Genomic DNA, 19,101 nt, shown 5'->3' on the forward strand with positions numbered 1-19,101 from the left:
TTAAGTGACAGAGTTTGTAACACATGTCTGTTACAGAGACCAGAGCTTGGGGAAGAGAAACCAGGATATTGCAATGATTGCAAGTAAAATGGACTTTACTGAAGACCACTTGGAAGTATAAGCTAAGTGCATCTCTGAGGTAGTGAGTGACAAAGAATGCCTTTTCTTCAACTGAGCCTGGTATGGTTAGTTACTCTGGCTAAGGAAGAAGTCTGAAAAAACAAAAAGTCCTGCAAAATACAGTGGGATTGACAATACTTTAAAATATTATTGTAACTTTGGGTCAGACTTAAACCTTATTCTCAAGACAGAAAAGCAAAACCAGCATTTTCAAGGAATGGATGTGTATAAAATAGGGTAAAAAATTTGCTTTGGCCAGCGTTGTGGCACAGTGGGCATAGCCATTGCCTGCCACATGGGCTTCCCATATTAGCACCAGTTTGAGTCTGGCTGCTCCACTTCTGATCCAGTCCCTTGCTAATAGCCTGGGAAAAGCAGCAGAACATGGCCCAAGTGCTTGGACCCTTGCCACCCGTGTAGGAGACCTGGGTGAAGCTTCTGGCTTTGGCTTGGCAGTTGCCGCCATCCAGGGAGTGAACCAACAGATGGAAGATATTTCTCTTTCTCTGTTCTCCCCCCCACCCCAACTCTTTCAAATAAATAAATAAATTGTTAAAAAAATTCCTGAGGTTATAGCCCTTGGATTGTTATTAAAATATGGTATATGAGTTAGTAATTAAAAGGTTGATAGTATGGGTAATGTAATGGGTTCTTTTGGACAAGGTTAAATCCCTAGAAAAAAATTATCAGAAAATTATCAAAAAGTTATCAAAAAAATGAATCAAAAGCTTACTGAGCCCTCACTACAAACCTGCCATGTGCACATGTGCCTTTTCACGCTCCATTTGTTATGAAGTAGATATTATCTTTCTTGTGTGTGTTGTAAAAACTGAGTCTTAGGCTCAGTACATTACTTGTGTGAAGCCACACAGCTAGCTAGTGGTAGAACTGGCGTGCCAGCTTAAGCCCCGGGGCCTCTTGGTGTCACACTCTTTGGGTTTTGTCATGCTGTTGCTATCACAGCTTACACGATGAGAGACCATCCTGCTTACCACCAGAAGTGGCAGGTTTCCTTCTTGGGAACGAGAGCAAGTATTGCCTCCCGCCCTCCCCCTGAGAGACATACACTCCATTAGTTTTTCATTTGCCAGAAGCATCTGGTTTTTAATATTTCTCTTTCCTTTTATCTCAAGGGAATATCAATCTGTACAGATTTATTATTAATTCCTTGGTAACATGCTTAGCTGCTCAACATTTTATACTGTTGCTTGTAAAATGAGGCTTGCTTGTTCTTGAAATTTCAGGGACTTCGATCACTGCGGGATGAAATATGCCTTGAAAGGCATGGTAAGGAGAAGAGGAAGGCCCAGGAAAAAGTCCCTCCTTCACCTCCCACCCATCTGCCTTTTCTTTGGAACAAGCCACTGCTATTCCAGTGGAAGTGCTTTTCTCATCTGATTGATCCGTTCCTCATCAGTCCTCTTCTAAGGAATATCACATTTGCGCTGAGAATAACATTCCCAGAGCAAAGTCCCCTTGGCAGAGGCTCTCCTCCTTTTCTTTCTCATACTTTTTATCCCTCTGAACCTCAGTTTTTCATTGACTTTCCTGATGTTTAGGATCTCTTTCCTATGTGGATGTAGCCAAGCAGTTTTTTCCTTTACTGTCATTGTGAGCTATTGAGAATTTTAAAATGAAAATTGAAGAATATCGCAAATCTTCATTTATTTCTTCAGCAGATATTGGTTAGAGGCACACAATGTGTCGGAGCTGGCTAGGACTGGGAACATAGTCTCTTCTTCCCTTGGGAGACAAGGTCATTAAGATAAATGCACTGAAAATTTTGTAAAACTAGATACTTATCACATAAATTATGATTTTGGTGGGATGCAGGCATGAATCAGTTTTTTTCCTTCTCTCCATGTCATGCTTTTCTGTATATAGGTGGGCTCTGGCTTATGGTTCAACTTATGATTTTTGGACTTCCTGGTGGTGCAAAAGCAATGCACATTCAGTAGAAACCATACTTCGGATTTGGATCTTGGCCTGGACTAGAGTTATGATAGAGTCCTTTCTGGTAATGCTGGGCTGAAGCTCCTCATCAGCCTGCCATCACGAGAGGAAATCCCCGGCACCCTGCAGTGTATTGTATTGTGAGCTAGGGTGTTCCATAGATTAGGTTGATCCAATGCATTTTCTGCTTAGGGTGATATTTTCGACTTCTCTATCATAAGCCAAGGAGCATCTGCGTTTGTTCACCTCCTTTTCCCTCCTTCATGACTTTTAGGAGGGATTCTGTAACTTCCCAGGCACTATAACATATAAACAATTCCAGTCCAGGTCAGTGTAGTTCACTTTCTTTTCTGGTTCATGAGTTGTCTCTGTGTCCCAGTCCAGGCCTGAGCACTAGTGAGAAGTCCCACACTAGGAAGAAGGCATTGTCTTTTTTATTCCTCTTTCCTACCTTAGTCTGTCACGTTGGGCCTTGGCAGTAGTGTTTGGACTTGAGTGGAGCAGAGTTATAGAAAAGGGGCACACTTTTTTTTTTCTTCCAATTAACCTATGCTCTGTACAGTAGCTCCCTTTCAGGTTCTGCTGCTGCCTCTGATGGTTCACATGGCAATTTCTGGCTGCTGGGCCCCCTTACCTGTGAGCCTAGTGTCTTGGTAGAATACAGCCAAGTGCCTCAAGCCAGCCTATCTTTTGGAAGTCTGCTCTGTGCAGGGGAAATGTGTGTATGTCCTTGAAGGGCTTGTAGAGTTGCCAGAGGCCTTGCTGCCACTCTGCTCTCCGCCTCATTGTCTTTCCAGTTCTTCTGTTTCCCTGCTTAGACAGCTCAGGGAAGATCAAAGGTCTACTGGCTCGAGCCTCATGAAGCTGTCAATATTTCCTTTCCACAGGTCGCCCCAACCTCTATGAATGATTCTTTTTATTTGGGGACTTGTCTTTGAGGAAGAGGATACCTTTCCCCAAACTTCCTGCAGCTTCCAATAACTCTTCTTCCAAATTACTGATGATTTTTCATACAGGCTTGAATCTGGGTGATTATAAGCAAGGCTGGTCCTGCTACTGGTAAATCTTGCATATGAGGTCTCATGAAAAATATGGGCATATTTGGTGCCTGTTGATCTTTTTTAAAAATATTTATTTATTTGAAAGGCAGAGTTACAGGGGAGCAGAGGCAGTGAGTGAGTGAGTGAGAGAGAGAGAGAGAGAGAGAGAGAGAAAGGTGTTCCATCTGCTGGTTCACTTCCCAAATGGCCACAACATCCTGAACTGCGCCAATCTGAAGCCAGCAGCTGGGAGCTTCTTCCAGGTCTCATGTGGGTGCAGGGGTCCAAGGACTTGGGCCATCTTCTACTGCCTTCCTAGGCCATAGCAGAAAGCGAGATCAGAATTGGAGCAGCCAGGACTCGAACTGGTGCTCATATGGAATGCCGGCCTACAGGCGGTGACTTTACTCACTATGCCATTGTGCTGGCCCCTATGCCTATTAGTCTTAACATTGATACTTTATTTGTTGTGTTCATTTTCTGTTATTAATAACATAATATGACAGACTGGGTAACTTAGAAAATGGGTTTCTTTTGGCTCAAAGGGCCACATCTAGTGATACTCTTGATGCTTGTAGAGTCACGAAGAGGTGAGTGAAACAAGGAGCATGTGGGAGAATAAGCCAAGCTGGCTTTTACATCAGACCTACTCTTAACCCATTAACTGAATCTGCTCATGAGGACAGTCTTAATCACCTCTTAAAGGTGCCCCTTGGTCCCACCTCTAAATGTCTCACAATGGGGATTAAATTTCAATGAGTTTTGGAGAGGACAAACCATGATAAAATAGTGGTTACACAGAAACTGGTAAAGACCCATTTAGTGACTTGATGCAACTGCTGGTACAATATGTACTTTATGTACAATAAAAGAAAGGATGTTTTGACAGTTTATTTCAAGATTATTTCATCTAGACAGGGGTAGATTGGAAAGTTGGATTAGGTAGAGTGTCCTTAAGATAATAACTAGTTTTTAAAAAAGACTTATTTAGGCCGGCGCCGCGGCTCACTAGGCTAATCCTCCGCCTTGCGGCGCCGGCACACCAGGTTCTAGTCCCGGTTGGGGCACCGATCCTGTCCCGGTTGCCCCTCTTCTAGGCCAGCTCTCTGCTGTGGCCAGGGAGTGCAGTGGAGGATGGCCCAAGTGCTTGGGCCCTGCACCCCATGGGAGACCAGGTTAAGCACCTGGCTCCTGCCATCGGATCAGCGCGGTGCGCCGGCTGCAGCGCGCCTACCGCGGCGGCCATTGGAGGGTGAACCAACGGCAAAAGGAAGACCTTTCTCTCTGTCTCTCTCTCACTGTCCACTCTGCCTGTCAAAAAAAAAAAAATAAATAAATAAAAAAGACTTATTTATTTGACAGCAGAATTACAGAGAGGGAGAGGCGGAGGCAGAAAGAGAAGTCTTCTATCCACTGATTCACTCCCCAAATGGCCACGGTGGCCAGGGCTAGGCCAGGCTGAACCCAGGAGCCAGGAGCTTCATCCAGGTCCCGCATGTAGATGCGGGGGCCCAAGTACTTAGGCCATCTTCTACTGCTTTCCCAAGCACATTACCAGGGAGCTGGATCAGAACTGGAGCAGCTGGGACTTGAACGGGTTCCCTTATGGGATGCTGGCAATGCAGATGGCTGCTTTACCTGCTATGCCACAGTGCTGGCTCCAAGACAGTAACTATTAAACTGATGCCTGAAGGATGGACAGGAGTTAGGAGTAGTCGGGTGGTGCAAGTTCCAGGAAGAGGAAACAGTAAGGGATGAGGTCTCAAGATCTCAAGAAGGTACTTGCCTCTGTAAAAGAGCAGAGGAACTTCCAAAAAGGCAAAGTCCTTGGAGGGTAGTCTCTCCAATTAAAAAAAAATGGGTGAAAATGATAAATCATTTAAAGTTTCTGGAAATTGTATTCAACATTCATTCAAGAAAGTCTACAAATCTCAGTAAGAAAACAACGCCTGTGATTCCTAGATCATGAGCTGCTGTCTTATCCTACTCTTGTCCCCAGCAGTGTGTTCAGCAGCTGTGTCTGGGATGCTCAACTCCAGGTAGCAGCAACCAAAAAAATGGGGCTCCTTCCCTGTCCCAGCTCTTGGACTGTGGCTACAATTTCTCCTTGGGTGGGTTAGGCTGCTGAAGTTGATCATCATTTGAAGTCCTTAATAGAAACAACCCGAGTTTCCCCAGGAAGAGGGAATTCTTCCTCCAGATTGCCTTCAGATACAAGCTACATTGACCGTTTGTTGAGTCTCCAGCCTGCTGACCCATTCTTTCCAGTTCTAACAAACTCATGAGCCTATTCCTTAAACTGATCCTCTCTCTCTCTCTCTCTCTCTCTCTCTCTCTCTCTCTCTCTCTCTTTCTCTCTGTATATATATGTGTGTGTGCCTATACAGACACATACATCTTGTTCTGTCTCTGTAAAACCCTGCATAATACAATGTCCAAGGATGTACATTCTCAGGAGCCACAAAGTAGAAGTCTCCAAACTATCCTTGGCTGGATGTGGAGGACAAAAATATATATCTTCTGAAATGTAATAGTAGCTTTAATCAACACAAACCAAAAGGCAAACATTAAAATCTAACTGGCCAGGGATACTGTAACAGAACCTTTCAACAGTTAGTGACTGTCAATCGAGGGTGACCTATAGCAAACTGAACCTATAGGAAAGATGAAAAACTAGGAGTAAAAATCCTCAGTGGCTGTGCACTGAGGGAGAAATTGATGTCATTGAATTAGTTCTACCATTACTAAGAAAATTAATGATCAAACAAATAACCTCCCGGGGAATAGCCAGAATTACTATAATGTTGCCAGATTTCCAGTTTTCAGTAAAATAATTATGAAGCTGACAAACAGAAAAGTGTGATCTGTACATGAAAAGAAAGGCAGGTAATAGAAATGCCTCTGAAGAGACCTAGTTGACATAAGAATATATAAAAGGAAACCATACATAGGAATTAAAAAAAGGCATGATGACAATGTCTGGGCATATAAGGGAGACAAGTAAAGAAATGGAAGTTCTGAAGTAGAATAGTATAATAATTGAAATAAAAAAATCACAAAGGAATTCAGCAGATTTGAACTGGTAGAAGACAATTATCAGCACACTTCTAAGTAGTTTGAGAGATTATGCAATCTGAAGAATAGGAGAAAATGAAAAATTTCTCTGAGGTACACTATTCAGTGCACTAAAATGTGAACCATAGGAGTACTTTAAGAGGAGAGAGAGGGACAGAGAAATAATCTAAAAAGTCTAAGTTTAGTGAAAATATTGATGTATAATTAAAATAGTTCAACAAGCTTCAGATAGTATAAATGCAAAGTTATCCATACTCATACATTTTACTCAGAATGTTTAATACTCAGTATTATTGCAATTTTTTCTCTTCCTTTTAAAAGTAACTGATTTAATAAGCAACTGTACAGAACAGTGTGTATAGCTTATATTGTTGGACCTGTAATATACAGAATTATACATTTTTTGACAATGATAGCACAAAGAAAGCAGATAGGAACAAAACTCTGAAAAAGGAATTTATATCAGGTGGTAGTTCACATTCATGGGAAAAAGTGTTGAGATGTGGAAAGGGTAAACAAGGTTAATGTAAGAAACTACAACTACTTCTTGATCTCTTAAATTCTTTAAAAGATTATCAGAAATACAAACCATAGTGTTAGGTTTGATTCATATATTGCTATAACACATATAACAGTAATAACACAGATAAGGCAGAACCAGGTATGGAACTGTACAGAAATAAAATTTCCATATTTTCTTGAACTAAGTTAGTGTACATCTTAAGTAGATGCTAACAAGTGAAAATGTATCTTGTAAATCTATCTAATCTATCTAAACTATCTACTTATCTATCTCAGTCTCCACTAAAAGACTACTGGAACTCATAAAAGAGTTTGGTAAGTAGCAGGATATAAAATTAACACAGAAAATCAATAGTCTTCCATAGTGGCTTTACCAGTTTCCATTCCCACCAACAGTGGATTAGTGTGCCTTTTTCCCAACATTCTTGCCAGCATCTGTCTGTTGATTTCTGTATGTAAGTCATTCTAACTGTGGTGAGATGAAACCTATTGTGGTTTTGATTTGCATTTCCCTGACGGCTAGTGATCCTGAACATTTTTTTTTCATGTGTCTGTTGGCCATTTGGATTTCCTCTTTTGAAAAATGTCTGTTGAGGTCCATCTAAGTGGGATGGTTGTTTTGTTGTGGTGGAGTTTCTCAATCACTTTGTAGATTCTGGTTATTAATCCTTTATCAGTTGTATAATTTGCAAATATTTTCTCCCATTCTGTCGGTTGCCTCTTCACTTTCCTGTTTCTTTTGCAATACAGAAACTTCCCAATTTGATGTAATCCCAGTTGTTAATTTTTGCTTTGACTGCGTGTGCCTCTGGGGTCTTTTCCAAGAAGTCTTTGCCTATGCCAATATCTTGCAGGGTTTCTCCAATGTTCTCTGATAATTTAATGGTGTCAGGTTCTTAGATTTAGGTCTTTAATCCATGTTGAGTGGATTTTTGTGTAAGGTGTAAGGTAGGGGTCTTACTTCATGCTTCTGCATGTGGAAATCCAGTTTTCCCAGCACCATTTGTTGAATAGACTGTTCTTGATGCAGGAATTGGTTTTAGCTCCTTGATAAAAGGAGGGTGAACCAACGGCAAAGGAAGAACTTTCTATCTCTCTCACTCACTGTCCACTCTGCTGTAAAAATAAATAAATAAATAAAAAAGTTGGTTGTGGATGTTTGGATTGATTTCTGGTGTTTCTGTTTTGTTCCATTTGTCTATCTATCTGTTTTTGTACCAGTGTCAAGCTGTTCAGATTATAACTGCCCTGTAGTATGTCTTGAAATCTGGTATTGTGATGCCTCTGGCTCTGTTTTTGTTGTGTAAGATTGCTTTAGCTATTCGAGGTCTCCTGTGCCTCCATATGAATTTCAACTTAATTTTTTCCAGATCTGAGAAGAATGTCTTTGGCATTTTGATTGGTATTGCATTGAATCTGGAAATTGCTTTTGAAAGAATGGACATTTTGATGATATTAATTCTTCCAATCCATGAACTAGAGATCTTTGACGTCCTTGGTTAAGTTTATTCCAAGGTATTTGATTGTTTTTGTGGCCATTGTGAATGGGATTGATCTTAAAAGTTCTTTCTCAGCTGTGGCATTGCCTGTGTATACAAAGGCTGTTGATTTTTGTGTAGATTTTATATCCTGTTTCTTTACCAAACTCTTCCGTGAGTTACAATAGTCTCTTAGTGGAGTTCTTTGGATCCTCTAAATAAAGAATTATATTATCTGCGAAGAGAGATAGTTTGACTTCTTCCTTCCCTATTTGTATCCCTTTAATTTCTTTGTCTTGCCTAATGGCTCTGGCTAAAACTTCCAGAACTATATTGAATAGCAGTGGTGAGAGTGGGCATCCCTGTCTGGTACCAGATCTCAGTGGAAATGCTGCTAACTTTTCCCCATTCAATAGGATGCTAGCCAAGGGTTTGTCATAAATTGCCTTGACTGTATTGAGGAATGTTTATTCTATACCCAATTTGCTTAGAGTTTTCATCATGAAAGAGTGTTGTATTTCATTGAATGCTTTCTCTGCATCTTTTGAGATAATCATATGGTTTTTCTTCTGCAGTTTGTTAATGTGGTGTATCACATTGATTGATCTGCAAACATTGAAGCATCCCTGCATACCAGGGATAAATCCCACTTGGTCTGGGTGGATGATCTTTCTGATGTGTTGGTGTATTCTATTGGCTAGAATTTTATTGAGAGTTTTTGCTTCTTTGTTCATCAGGGATATTGGTCTGTAATTCTCTTTCTTTGCTGCATCTTTTTCAGGTTTGGGAATTAAGGTGATGCTGGCTTCATAGAAAGAATTTGGGAGGATTCCCTCTTTTTCGATTGTTTTGAATAGCTTGAGAAGAATTGGAGTTAGTTCTTCTCTAAATGTCTGGTAGAACTCAGCAGTGAATCCATCTGGTCCTGGGCTTTTCTTTGTTGGGAGGGCCTTTATTACTGTTTCAATTTCTGTCTCAGTTATTGGTCTGTTTAGGTTTTCTATGTCTTCCTGGTTCAATTTAGGTAGGTGTATGGGTCCAGGAATCTGTCCATTTCTGATAGATTTCCCTGTTTGCTGGCATACAAGTCCTTGTAGTAATTTCTGATGATTCTTTTTATTTCTGTGGTGTCTGTTGTTACATTTCCTTTTTCATCTCTGATTTTTGATTTGAGTGTTCTCTCTCTCTCTCTCTCTCAATCTCTCACTCTTTTTGGTTAGTTGAGCCAATGGTGTGTCATATTTGTCTATTTTTTCAAAAAGCAGCTCTTTGTTTTGCTGATATTTTGTATTTTTTGGATTAAATTTTGTTGATTTCTTATCTAATTTTGATTATTTCTTTTCTTCTATTAGTTTTGGATTTGGTTTGCTGTAGTTTTTCTAGATCCTTGAGATGCATTGGTAGCTCATTTGTTTGGTGCCTTTCCAATTTCTTGATGTAGTCACCTATTGCTATAAACTTTCCTCTCAACACTGCTTTTGCTGTATCCCATATGTTTTCATATGTTGTGTTGTTATCTATCTTCTTTTATTTCCATGAAGTTTTTGATTTTCTTTTAATTTCTTCTATGACCCAGTGTTCATTCAGGAGCATGTTGTTTAGTCTCCATGTGTTTCCATATGCTCTAGAGATTCCTGAGTTGCTGATTTCCAGCTTCATTCCATTGTGGTCTGGGAAGATGCGTGGTGTGATTGATTTTTTTTTGAATTTGCTGACACTTGCTTTATGGCCTAGTATGTGGTCAACCCTGGAGAAAATCCCATGTACTGTTGAGAAGAACGTATATTCTGCAATTGTAGGATGAAAAGTTCTGTAGATATCTGTTAGGTCCATTTGGTCTAAACTGTCAATTCAATCTGCTGTTTCCTTGTTGATTTTCTATCTGGTTGATCTGTCTGTTGCTGAAAGTGGAGTATTGATGTCCTCCAATACTATTGGAGTCTAAGTCTCCCTTTAAGTCCCTTAACATTTCTTTTAAATAGCCAGGTGTAAACAGGCATTTTTCAAGAGGAAATCCAAATGGCCAACAAAGACATGAAAAAATGCTCAGGATTACTAGCCATCAGGTGAAATGCAAATGCAAGACAATGAAATTTCACCTCACCCCATTTAAAATGGCTTTCATACATAAATCAACAAACATCAAATGCTGACGAGGGTGTGGGGAAAAAGGCACCCTAATCCACTGTTGGTGGGAATACAAACTGGTACAGACACTGTGGAAGAGAGTTTGGAGATACCTCAGAAATCTGAATATAGACCTACCATATGACCCGGCCATCCCACTCATAGGAATTTACACAAAGGAAGTGAAATCAGCTTATGAAAAAGTAATATGTACCCCCTTGTTTATTGTAGCTCAATTCACAATAGCTAAGATAGGGAATCAACCCAGATGCCCATCAACTCAAGACTGGATAAATTATGTATACCATGGAATAATACACAGTGGTTAAAAAAAGGAGACATCCTGTCATTTGCAACAAAATGTATGCAAATGGAAAACATTATACTTAATGAAATAAGCCAATCTCAGCAAGACAAATAGCATATGTTCTCCAAGATCTGTGGTACTAATAGAGTACCTAAAAGGTAATCCATAAAAGTGAAATTGACACTTTGAGATGTGAAGACTTTGAATAGCCCTTCTCTCAACTGTTGAGGAACAGTTTTTTTTTTCACGCTGTTGAACTCTGTACTTAGTGTAGGGCTCATCTTCTGTGTGTTAAGTTAATTGAAAATAGATCTTAGTAAAAAATAAGAATGAGACTAGGAGATGGAGGAGGAAGAAGGATGGGAGTGTGCATGGGAGGGGGGGTAAGGTGAGAAGAATGGCTGTGTTCCTAAATTTGTATTTATAAAATGCATGAAGTTTGTATAACTTAAAGGTTTCTGGGGGAAAGATGCTGGATCAGTCACTAAGAAAATAGAGTAACAAAGTCATTAAAGGATTCAAAATGGTACTAATGGAAGATATTTACTTAGTGCAAGAGAAGGCAATAAAAGAGGAATAGAGGAATAAAGAATGGGAAATGTATAGAAAACAAAGAGCAAAATGACAGGTATAAGTCTGTCCAGGTGAATATTAACATGCATAAATGGATTACACAACTTAATATGATTGGACCAAAAAACCAAGATCCAACTATGTGCTATCTACAGAAGACTCCGTTTAAAACACAAATTTGAAAGTAAAAGGATAGTAAAAGGTTGGAAATAAATACCTGTAAAATGGAAATGACTATGTTAATATGAGAAAAAATACTTTTAAAACAAACTTACTAGTGTGATATTTTCTAATAAAAGGGTCACTTTATCATGAAGATTTATCAATCTAGACAGTTTTACTGGTGAAGTCTACAAAATATTTAAATAAGAATGAATATGATTCCTCATATGCTGTACAAAAAAGTTAGAAAAACTTTTCATTTTATTTCAAAATACATGAAACATTTTATAACCAATTCTACAAAGCCAGTATCATCTTGATGCCAAATCCAAACAAAAACATCACAAGAAAGCTCTATCTCTAATGAATGTAAACACAAAATCCACCGTGAAATAGCAAATATAAAACCTATCAAAATAGAAGAAAAGACTATACAACAAAACCAGATGATTTATCCCAAGAATATAAGGTTGCTTTCACATTCAAAAATTAATGAAAATATACCACATCATTAGTGTACAGTAGGAAAACCAACTGTTTTCTCTTACTATTTTCTTAATCCTTGTGGGGGTTTTTGCTGATATGAAACAATTCCATAGACATCAGTTGGGTGTCCTGTAATTCAATTCAATTCTGATATTATCTTCCCAGAGATAGTAACAGATTTTACAGAAAGAGAGCCCAGTCCAACAAGGCTCCTCCCACATCAGATAGCAATCACAAGTCCCAGATTTGGCCTGTGCTTCTGACTGAATCACTATAAATTAGGGTTCCCACAACTCCCTCTTTGGATCTCATAATTTGCTAGGGTGGCTCATAGAATTTAGAGGAGCTGTTTATATTTCCCAGTTGTCTTAGTCCTTGTTGCTTTATAAAATTTCAGAGGCTGGGTAATACTTAAAGCAATGAGATTTATTTAACTCACAGTGCTGGAGGTTCAGGAGCATGACACTGGCATCCTGATGAGGGCCCCCAGCATGCTGGATGGCATCATGGAGGGAAGCACATGCTACAGGTAGAGACCACATGGTGAGATGGAAGCTGAACAGATTCAGAGGCCAGAGTTGCTATTTTGACAGCCTGCTCTCACGGGAACTAACTGTAGTCCCACAAGAACTACATTAATCCCTTCTAAGAACAGTGCTCCTCTTCCCCAGTCACCTGACTCCTCCCCCCCCCCCCCACTACTTTGGGTTAGGAAACACACTCAAACTGTATCCAAAACAATAGCACCAGTAGTTATCCTATTTTATAAAGGACAGTTAAAAAGATACAGGTGAACACCCAGTTGGAAGAGATAATGGACAAGGAGTTTGGGAAGGGACGCAGGGCTTCTGTGTTCTCTCTAGGTGTCCACTCTCCTAGCTCCTCTGTGTTTTCAGCAACCTGGAAACTCTCTGAATCTTGTCCTTTTGAGATTCTATGGTGGCTTCACTATGAAAATTTGACCAGTGCTTGACCACTGGTGATCAACTCATACCATAGCTTTTTCCTTTTCCTAAGGGGTCAGGAGGTGATGAGGGTGGAAACTCCAACGCTTTAATCATAACCCTTGGATATTCCAGGGGTTTAGGAACTATGTTGAAAAGTGAAATGAAGACCAAATAATTTATTTTAAAAATCTCAGTATCTTTAAGTAGAATAGAGGACAAACGGGAGTTTTGTGACTATTTCAGTAGATGAACTAAAGGCATTTGGAAAATTCCATCATTCTTTCCTCATAGAAATACTGAAAAAACAAGCAATAGAAGGCAGTTTCCTAAAAGGGTGAAGAATGTTTATGGGCCGGCGCTGCGGCTCAATAGGCTAATCCTCCGCCTGCAGCACCGGCACCCCGGGTTCTAGTCTCAGTTGGGGTGCTGGATTCTATCCCGGTTGCCCCTCTTCCAGTCCAGCTCTCTGCTCTGCCCCGGGAGTGCAGTGGAGGATAGCCCAAGTGCTTGGGCCCTGCGCCTGCATGGGAGACCAGGAGGAAGCACCTGGCTCCTGGCTTCGGATCAGTGCGGTGCGCCGGCTGCAGTGGCCATTGGAGGGAGAACCAACGGAAATGGAAGGCCTTTCTCTCTCTCTCTCTCTCACTGTTCACTCTGCCTGTCCAAAAAAAAAAAAAAAAAAAAAAAAGAATGTTTATGAAAAATTCAGTTAATATATATAATGGTGGAAGATTTACAGTTTTCTTCTGTAGTATGAAGAACAAGACAAGGAAGCAACTATCATTCAGCCATGTTCTCTGAAAGAGAATTAGGCAGGAAAATAAAATAAATATCCAAATTGGAAAGGAAGAAGTAAAACTCTCTATTTGTGGATGACATGTATAGACTGGTTGCAGATATTTTATAAAGAAAATCCTAACGAATTCATTAATAAGCTATAAGAAATAAGTTTATAATGGCTGTAGGAAATGACAATAATATACAAAATCAACTGGATTTTTTATACACTAGCAGTTAGCATTGAAAAAATAAAATCAAGAAAATTAAAATAGCATATGGTAAGAATATAGTACTTAAGTTTAAGAGTGACAAGAAGCATGAGACTTGTACAGTAAAGTTTCTGAAATATTTTTGACAAGTTAACATCTAAAAAATGGAAAGTTTTGTTTTTGGATTAGAAGGCTTCACCTTAATATGGCAGTCTTTCAAAGTTGAGCTGTAGATTCAATAATAATCTATTAAAATGCCAGCTGACTTTTTTTTCTTTGTAGAAATCAGTGAAGTGATCTTAAAATTCATATTCAGGCCGGCGCCGCGGCTCACTAGGCTAATCCTCCGCCTTGCGGCGCCGGCACACCGGGTTCTAGTCCCGGTCGGGGCACCGATCCTGTCCCGGTTGCCCCTCTTCCAGGCCAGCTCTCTGCTGTGGCCAGGGAGTGCAGTGGAGGATGGCCCAAGTCCTTGGGCCCTGCACCCCATGGGAGACCAGGAGAAGCACCTGGCTCCTGCCATCGGATCAGCGTGGTGCGCTGGCCGCAGCGCGCCTACCGCGGCGGCCATTGGAGGGTGAACCAACGGCAAAGGAAGACCTTTCTCTCTGTCTCTCTCTCTCACTGTCCACTCTGCCTTTAAAAAAAAAAAATAAAGTAAAAAAAAAAATTAAAAAAAAAATTCATATTCAATGAAAGGAAATCCAAATATCCAAAACGATCCTGAAAAAGAACATGGTTCTTAGATTCACACTTCTCAATTTCAGAGCTTCCTAGAAAGTAACTGTTGTCAAGACAGTGTGTTGTCATAAGAATGGACATAGGTTCAATGGAGTGAAATTGAGAATTCAAAAATAAACTCATCCATTTATAATCAATTTATTTTCAACAAGCCAACTCAGTAGAGGGAAGAATACTCTTCAAAATATGGTGACAGGACAGCTTATATCCAGATACAGAAGGATGAATTTGGGCCCAGGCTTCATAACGTCCAAAAATTAGCGAAAATGAATTATCAACCTACAAATATAACAGCCAAATCTGTAAAAATCTTGTGAGCAAACCATGTCTTTGAGTTAGGCAATGGATCTTAGATATAATAATAAAAATACAGGTAGCAAAAAGCAGAGTTGGGACAACTTCAGAATTAAAAACTTTTGCACTGTAAAGAATACCTTCAAGAAAGTGAAAATGTAGCACCCAGAATGGGAGAAAGTGTTTGAAATCATGAGTCTAATAAGCAAATGATATCTGGAATAAATAAAATTGCTTGGACTTCATAATAAAAAGACAATACAGTTAAAAAATGAGCAAAGGATTTAAATGACATTTCTCTGAAAAAGATATGAAAGTAGTCAAAAAGCACATTTTAAAATTATCTTTTGGTGGAAAAAAAACACTTTCAGATCTTTGAAGAATAATAGACTTTCTTGGTTAAGTTAATCTCTTCATTTGTTTAGTAAAGAATACCTTAGAGTGTAGGGATTGAGAATATAGGTATTTTAATAAAAAGGGTCCAGGTTCTATTCTTGTTCTAGAAGCTTATGGTTTTGAAGTTAACTTCAAAAATACTAATTACTTTTTCTATTAATATTGAAAATCTCCTGAGTACTTATTTTGTGCTGGGCATTCTAATTGTTTCACCATTTTGTTTAATTTTATTATTAGTGACAACACTCTTGGAGTTACAAGTATTACCTCATTTCACTAATGAGAAATTTGGAGTACAGAGAGGATACATAACTTGCTCAAGATGACACAGCTAGTAATTGGTAGTGCCATAATTAAAACTGAGTCTGAACAAAGCTCTTTTTTTTTTTTTTGAACAAAGCTCTTGAAAAGAATCTCACAATAGTCCCTGTGTGTGTGTGTGTGTGTTACTACCAAATATAGGTAATAATGACATTTATTCACTAATTTTATAGGACTGAGAATTAACTAACAGGAAATATGTATAAAATTTATGGTACATAGCATAAAAACTTTAGAATTATTTAAAATTATTTCATTCATATTTTGAATATGGAGCTTCACTTAGCTCATCAGTGCAGTTAAGTAATTGCTCAGATGCTTTGGCTTCTCCTACAATGATGTCATCATCATTTAGTCTTTTAAGTGCAGTTTGCTGCTTAGGGAAACATTTCTGGCTTTTTATAATTATTAACAAGCCATTACAGTAACTTTTGATTTTTTTCCTCCTGAAAGTTGTTTTAACTTTATATAAATTCAATTTTAATCATTTGAGAGCATTAAGACCAAATACAATGCAATATTTCTCTAGATGTATATTCTCAACAATTAAAAACTAGTCAAATTTTATGTGCATGCATGTGGTAGATGGTCATATGTAGGTATATATGCATTATATGTGCATGCTCTATTTTACAGTATAGGAGGTGGTATGATATGTTATCCATCTCTGTCAGTCTAGAACTTGGAAAATGTGTTTGTTGTCTTATGTTCGACTCTAAAATCAATATACACCTTACAGTCTTCACAGAGAGAAGCAAATTCAGCTGTCAAAATGGTTCCCAGGCCTCCTAGAATTTAACTGTAGTCAGATGGAATGAGTATTTTTGCCTGACAAAAGAATATGTCACTCCATTTCAGGCATGGAAAGCCAAGACTCTGGCAAAAATACCCTACACAGAAGATCCCTGTGAGACCTCAGTGGAAAGGATCATCAAAGAAGGATGCACTCTTCTCTGAAGGGAGGAGAGAACATCCACTTTGCTTATGGCCGTGTCCAAATACCGATGGAGTCTATGGTCACAGAAAGCTTCCATAGCCTTGGCAGACCATGGCGAGAGCCTCGGGTGATCACTGACATCACAAATAAAAGTATTAATTGTTAAAGGAACAACAAGTCACTGTGCACTTATTCCCCATATAGGACATCAGTCCCTAATGAGTTGTACTGTGAGAATCGACTGCAAATTTTGTTCCCAAACTGTACTTTATATGTTGTCTGTGTGAGTGGGTGCAAATTGTTGAAGTCTGTGCTTAGCATGGACTTGGTCCTCTGTATATACAAAGTCAAACTAAAAATGAACCATAATGAAGAAGGAGATGGGAGAGGGGGAGGGAGGTGGGATGGGAGTTGATGGGGAGAGGGTATGGGGGAAAGAACCAGTGTATTCCTAAAGTTGTATCAATGAAAAAAATGCATTCATTAAGTAAAAAAAAAAACACACACAGAAGAAGAAAAAAAATCAGCATATCAACAAAGTAAACGATACCCTACTTTTCTCTAAATGCAATTTCTTCCATTAGACATTACAAAATTAGAGAAGATTTTAGACTGAACTTTCTGCAATGTATATTTTGGTATGGATTATCTTTTTAACTAGCCATTCTTTGTTAAAATAATAAACAATTTAAATAAGATGCTAAAAAGAATGTCACTCATAAGGGAAGGTAGATCATGAATGAAATGATAGACAAGGAATAATTTGTTTTTCTAGGTAGGTCTTTGTGATGTTTGATTTTGTGTCAACTTGGACTGCCGTTGGGTACCCACTTTAAATGTTATTTCTGAGTACGTCTATATGGGTGTTTCAGATGAGATTAGCATTGAGTCAGTGGACTCAGTAAAGTAGATGACCTCCACAATATGGGTGGGCACCATCCAGTCTGTTATGGCCCTGAGCAGATGAAAGGCAGAGAAGGAGGAATTCTTCTCTTTTTGTCTCTGTTTGAGTGCTTGACCTAGGACATCTCATCTTCTCCAGCTCTTGGACTGGGATGTACATCATTAGCATCCCTGGATCTTAAGCCTTTGGACTTGGACATGAACTATGTCACTGGCTTTCCTGGATCTCCAGCTTGTAGACAGAAAATCAAAGGATCTCTTGGCTCAAGCTCATTTCTCATAATTTCTCTCTCTCCATTTGTATGCCTGTGTGTTTATGTGTATATATGCCTCCTATTTGTTCTGCTTCTCTGGAAGACCCTGTCTAGTATAGTCGTACACTAGAGGGAGAATGTGATAGTGTTCTGATGAGAATAACAGCTGTATTTTATAATATCAACTAAAAAGTTAGCATTTAGACTTACCTTAATTCTTAATTCCCTTTGTTTCTTTTTAGAAGAGACCAAGTCTGAACATTTTTTTTTTTGTTGTTTTTTGGACAGGCAGACTGGACAGTGAGAGAGAGAGAGAGAGAGAAAGGTCTTCCTTTTCCATTGGTTCACCCCACAATGGCTGCTGTGGCCAGTGCGTTGCGGCCGGCACACGGCACTGATACGAAGCCAGGAGCCAGGTGCTTCTCCTGGTCTTCCATGCGGGTGCAGGGCCCAAGGACCTGGGCCATCCTTCACTGCACTCCCGGGCCACAACAGAGAGCTGGACAGGAAGAAGAGCAACTGGGACAGAATCTGGCTCCCCGACTGGGACTAGAACCCCGTATGCTGGTGCTGCAGGCGGAAGATTAGCCTAGTCAGCCGCGGTGCCGGCCTTCAAGTCTGAACCTTGCAAGCTTCAAGTCCTTGAGCCCTGGCCCTATGTAAGTTTATTGAAGTTTTGCAACTCTGTGAGGCTTCTTGGAGACATCGCTTATATTTCAATTGTCCTTAAAGACTTTTCCATCAGATTTCTGCTTCAATGTGTGTTGCTTGTCTGAAGGGTCTTCAAAATATTCATGAAAAACTATGCATGGATTTCAATTTTTTTACATAAAAATTAACATTTAATTCCACTTTCCATGAACTTTCTGAAGTACTTTTTTTTTTTTTTAGTTCATGAGATTTTTATTTTAACTGAAAGAAAAAGCAATTTTTAAAGTGGATTTCCATTATTTAACCCTTAAATCTTAACCCCAGGAAGTTTAAATGTCAAACACTGAGGTACCCTTATAACATGTGGTTAGGATGTTAAATTCTACTTCATATGAGCACTAGCCTATGAAAAAGAACTATAGTTTTGATATTTGACAATGATAAGATTAATTATTATTATTGGTTGAGTCAGACCTTCATTCATTCTTTTATTCATTTATTGAATATTTATGAGGTATCTTTAAAATGCATATTATGAAAAAAACCACATGGATTCAGGAGTTTTTGCACCAAAATATATTTTAATTCCATTTTCATGAATTTTTTTATGTCCCCTCATGTTATATGCCAGATATTATAGATTGCAGTGGGTATGTAATAGGAACCTTCATATTTTTCTGTGAGGGGCCAGATAGCAAATATTTTAGGCTTTGTGGCTTTTTAAGGTCTTTTGTCATAATTACTGAACTGTGCCAGTGAGAACAGCTGTAGACAAAACATAAATGAATAAGAATGGCTTACGAACCTTACTCGTTGACAGTGAAA

The 19,101-nt window shown here is 39.1% G+C and overlaps 1 pseudogene; it reads left to right on the forward strand.

Annotated features, from left to right (window-relative positions):
- Positions 1–19,101, forward strand: part of LOC133765358 (small ribosomal subunit protein eS1-like) — a 32,076-nt pseudogene that overhangs the window by 421 nt on the left and 12,554 nt on the right.

This window comes from Lepus europaeus, chromosome 8, assembly GCF_033115175.1.
Source record: "Lepus europaeus isolate LE1 chromosome 8, mLepTim1.pri, whole genome shotgun sequence".
NCBI lineage: Eukaryota > Metazoa > Chordata > Mammalia > Lagomorpha > Leporidae > Lepus > Lepus europaeus.